We start from the raw sequence: 4,972 nt of genomic DNA, 5'->3' as shown, positions 1-4,972 counted from the left end.
CTAGACCACGGGCGTCAGTTATCTCCAGAAAGGACTGGTGTGGGTGCATGCCTCCATCAAGTCAAGTTCATTGCAAGAGAACTATGCAATAACACCATTTTTAAACTGTGCAATATTACCCACGTGCAAGTTGTTGGACTAGTGCAATTTCTTTGAAATTTCTTTTTTATTTAAAACACTATACTATCCCTATTTTCTATTTGCATCTTTTTTTTTTTTGCTACAACATTGAAATTGTACCGCTGTGGGATGAATAAAGGTATGTTTTATCTTATCTTAAGTCAAGTAGGCTTTTATTATCAGTTCAAGCATATACAGTTCATTACAAAGTGAAACGAAAGAATGTTCCTCCTGAACCAGGTGCTACATACAACATAAATTAACAAAACTAACTAGCGAAGTCAGCCATGTAATTAGCTGAGACAAAACAAATTACTGTAACACCATAAATTAACAGAAAAAACAAGCTAAGTACTAAACACAAGACAGCAAGAAGACAAGATAAAGTGTTCATTCCAACCAAGCAGAAGCCACACCTGTTTAATTTGCCATTCTTGGCTGTCGCTAGACTGTCAAGTGCTTGGCAAGCACCTGTGGCACCTGCTTGGTTAGATTGTAAACACCGCACCCACTACACCAGCCCTTTCCAGACAAGATCTGACACGACCATCCTGTTACCATTAGTAACACTTTAACACTACTCTCCTAGATACTGTACAAGGTGTAATAGAAACCTAAATAAATATTACACAACAACAACTACAAAGAGTATTTGTATGCATTACAACACCATAGTAGAAATTTGCAAAGAAATGGGCTTTAATTGCATTTACAGTATACATACATTTTAATACTCAGCAAAAAATGCGCAAATAATGCATTTAAATATGAAAAAAAAAAAAAAAGTTTTCTGCACATTCTTTCAATGCATGGATACATTTTGTTTTCATTTACAATTGTATGTGGGTAAACCAGTATGTTTTTTTTTTTCTTTCTTTTCTGTAACTTCATTTTCACTGGCTTAGCTGCTATGTTTAAATTCATTACAATAAATAAAGAATAAAAGTAAAAGAAGGTCAAAGGTGCTGAATTTATTTATTGACAACTTTTTCAAAGCAGTGGCTTTCTAAGACATTTCCAATGTAATTTTATTTAATATAGTTTCCACAACAATTATAAATATAAAATGCATAATCTGTTTCACATCATAAGGAACAGTGCAGAGTTTCAACAGTGATGCTTACATTTACTGTACAGCTACAGTATAAAGAATTATACAAATATTAAATAGAATCAAATAGAAAAAGGGCAGACCTTTTTTAGCTGTATTTTACGGCATGCACTTTAAAAGAACAACAAACTTATAAAAAATTTGAAATAATACTTGAAAAAAATATAATTTAAACTCTTTAGTGAGTTTAAAGCAGCTACAATTGAAGTCAGAAGTTTACATACACTAAGTTTGATGTCTAAAAAATGAAATTTTCACCACTCCACAGATTTAATGTTAACAAATTATAGTTTTGATAAGTCGGTTAGGCCATCTAGGGCAATAGTAGCTCAAACAGTTAAGGCTGGGATACTGACCAGATGGTCGGGGGTTCAAGCCCACCAAGTTGCCACTGTCTGGCCCTATCTGCTCCAGGGACACTGTAAGCTGGCAGACCGTAACTTAAAATTAAGTCAGAACCTCTTGTTTTGCATCATGGGAAAAGTCAAAATAAATCAGCCAAGACCTCCAAGAAAAAAAAGATAGTGAAAGTATCATGTTCATCTGTACAAACAATCCCATGCAAATATACATACATACTGTAGGACCACACAGTCATCATAACTCACGTTACGGAGACGCATTCTGTCTCCTAGACTTGAACATACTTTGCTATAAAAAGTACAAACCATTCCCAGGACAACAGCAACGGACCTTGTGAAGACACTGAAGGTAACAGATACAACAATATCTATATCCACAATAAAATTAGATTGATATTAATGTAAATTCAAAGCCTCAAGAAAGAAGCCACTGCCCCAAAACGGGCCAAAAACCAGATTATGGTTTGCAGCTGCACATGGGATCAAGATCTTACTCTTTTGAAAAATGTCCTCTGTTCGGACAAAATAAATATTTGACTTTCTGGCCAAACATTAAGCCCAAAATAAACAATTTAACTAAATAATAATTTACATAAAGTCTATGTAAACTTTCACTTCCACTGGGAATATGACGAAAGAAATAAATCTTTATCTCGTATATGATTCTGACATTTTACATTTTTAAAATAAAGTTGTGATCCTAAATGACCAAACACAGGGAATGTTTACTCGGGGGTAAATGTCAAAAATCAGGAAAAACTGAGTTTAAATATATTTTGCCAAGTTGTATGTAAACTTATAGGTTGTTTTACATTAATTTCACGACGAAGACACACCAAAACAGAACAGATCCTCTACATACCCCACAAAGTGCAAGTAAATAACATAAAATCATTACATTTGTATTACAGCACATAATTTCTAATGTTTAATTTAGTTTAAGCCACTATTAGCAAAAGGCATACGTTTTGTTGGAACAAAAAGTCTTTTGCTTTATAATTGTTTGTTGGACTTTTACTTTTCCTGTTTTATTGTGTATGACCTGCAGTTACTGCCGTATGCAGAGGATGAGTTGGATGCAAATCACTCTCACCCAGCAATCTGTTTTTTTTTTGTTTGTTTTTTTGCCAATTACTTGGTTTTAATTACTCTGGGATTACCATCCCCACCGTACCCATAAATTATGAGTATATGCACAGCTATCAGTGTTTGTGCATTGTTTAATTTTATCATTTCGTTATAAAACAAATTATAGACACTATTTAGACACAAATTATTTCACCCTAAAGACGAAAAAAAAAGAAAGAACTGAAAGAGGGTGAAACTACAGATATGCATCACATTAGGACCGGTTGGACAACATCTGAACATGTTTATGTCAGCGCCCCCTGGTGTTCCTTGCATGTACAGAAAAAAAATATAAAAAAATCTGATTTATATCATACTTTTAAAAAAAATATTTGGACCTTTAAATGTCCAAATATTTACACGTACACATGGTATACATTATTGTATAGTAGTAGGAATATTAACCTACTTAAAATATATGTTACCTTGACAGATACATTATCTAAAATTAAGTAGTGTATGTGTAGCTTAGATGTTTAGGAATCCTTAATAGCATATTTGTACGTTGCACAACATCCAAATCGCATAACTTTCTACTCATTAAGCGATGCATACCTGTCTGTAATCGTGACGGCACCATCACTGAAGAATAAATGATTATAACACTAATAATGTAATAAAGTGATTCCTTCATGTTTGTGTTCATGCTTTGTTCTTTGTCCTTGGCTTGATATTGTCATGCTGCTTATCTTTATAACACTAAAGTCACTCACACCAGCCAACAGACCAAAGGATATAAAGGTTAAATTACACGCTAAAGGATAACAATAAATCCATCCGAGTGCTCAGTCGTTTCTAAAAGTCTTCAAATCTTTGGATGCTCCACTGGTTAGAGTCCGGGTGTTGAAATTCTTGGATCAGCTGCAGCAACCTGAAAGCCATTTTTTGTTTCATTAAAGAACATTAAAGTAATCCTAAGGAAGTAAATTATCCCATATCCAAGTCAGACTCACCTTTTATTATTCAAGATGTTATAGCTGATGAAGTGAGATGAACGCTTTGCATTCGAATCACTTCCTGTGTTCATTAAGCTCAGGGCCGCCGCGCTGGCTACAGGCTCGGACCTGTGTGCGGCAATTACAGCATTGTGTTCTAGGTTTCATTTACTGTAGTAACAATTGTGTCGTCTGTATGGAAGGCTACTCACCCTGAGATTGCTGTTTCTTTTGCTGATATGTGTTGTCCCATTATGGACAAGAAGCAGAAATGTTTTCAGTGGTGCTTGAAGAACTTTAGCTTTGGATGCAAAACATATGCAGAAATCATCAAATCGCAGCTCTTATGGGAGACAAAAAAATATATACATTTGATTATGTGAGTAATTTGATTATACATAATGGATGTTTGAAGTTGTGTTTCAGCATGTAATCAGATCTGGCAGCCAGCCGTGACTTGTAGTGAATTAAAGATTCATTAGTAGGCTGGTTTATCCGGCTTTCATTACTGCTATTCTAACCCTTGTTCTACACACACTGACTCTGTAGATACATTCTGTTCATGTATATAACATTATCTTTTATCCATTTGACAAGAATCAATAAATCATCAACAATAATAATAATAAAAAAAACTTTGGATTGATGAACCATAAACAAACAACATAAACAACAACAACAACAACAGCAGAATATAAAACACCACAATACGGCTTCCCTTCATGCCTGTACTGTACATGCACAACCACTTCAAAATGTGTGCATCCAAAGAAAAGAATTCAAGATGTACTGTACAGAACCATATGAGTGTTTATGAAGTACATCATTTACAGAATACAATGTAAAGTCGTGTAGCTACAACAACCTACAGCACCCTGAAAAAAAGGTTAATATTTTATATTCAATATTCATTTACAGTAGTTCATGCTCTTACCGAGTGATTCAGAGCTCTTCTTTCTGTTAGTATATCCGAGAACTTCTGAGGCCAAAGAGAGTCTTAACTGAAGGTAAAAAACCGGCTGCCGTTGCTTTGTTGCTGTGTTGCATCATGTGATATGTCACATGCAAGCTGATCCCTCTGGCATTGCGCAACATGGTTACAGGATCTGAATGGAATTTTACCACTGTGTGAGCGAGCTGATTCTAGCACACTGTGACGCAAAACACGTCCCCATAACAAACCCCCAACCCCCCCCCCCCCCCCCCCGGCCCAAACAAACATACACACACCAACTGTATCTACTGTAAGGCTTATTGTTAATAGCATTTTCTTACATCGTTCCGATCTGTAAATTATAATGAAAACTTATACATTA

The 4,972-nt window shown here is 35.0% G+C and overlaps 1 long non-coding RNA gene across 1 annotated transcript; it reads right to left on the bottom strand.

The window, feature by feature from the left end:
• Positions 1-282: 282 nt before the first annotated feature.
• On the bottom strand, positions 283-4,695 carry LOC128506260 (uncharacterized). Its single transcript, XR_008355699.1, has 4 exons — positions 4,591-4,695; positions 3,869-3,999; positions 3,675-3,785; positions 283-3,592 (listed from the first exon to the last, which is right to left on the bottom strand). It is a non-coding gene; the product is annotated as an uncharacterized LOC128506260 (long non-coding RNA).
• Between the last annotated feature and the right edge of the window lie 277 nt (positions 4,696-4,972).

Source organism: Clarias gariepinus, chromosome 18 (genome assembly GCF_024256425.1).
Source record: "Clarias gariepinus isolate MV-2021 ecotype Netherlands chromosome 18, CGAR_prim_01v2, whole genome shotgun sequence".
NCBI classification, from domain to species: domain Eukaryota; kingdom Metazoa; phylum Chordata; class Actinopteri; order Siluriformes; family Clariidae; genus Clarias; species Clarias gariepinus.
The sequence above is the reverse complement of the archived record's forward strand: the minus strand, read 5'-3'. Positions and strand labels throughout refer to the sequence as shown.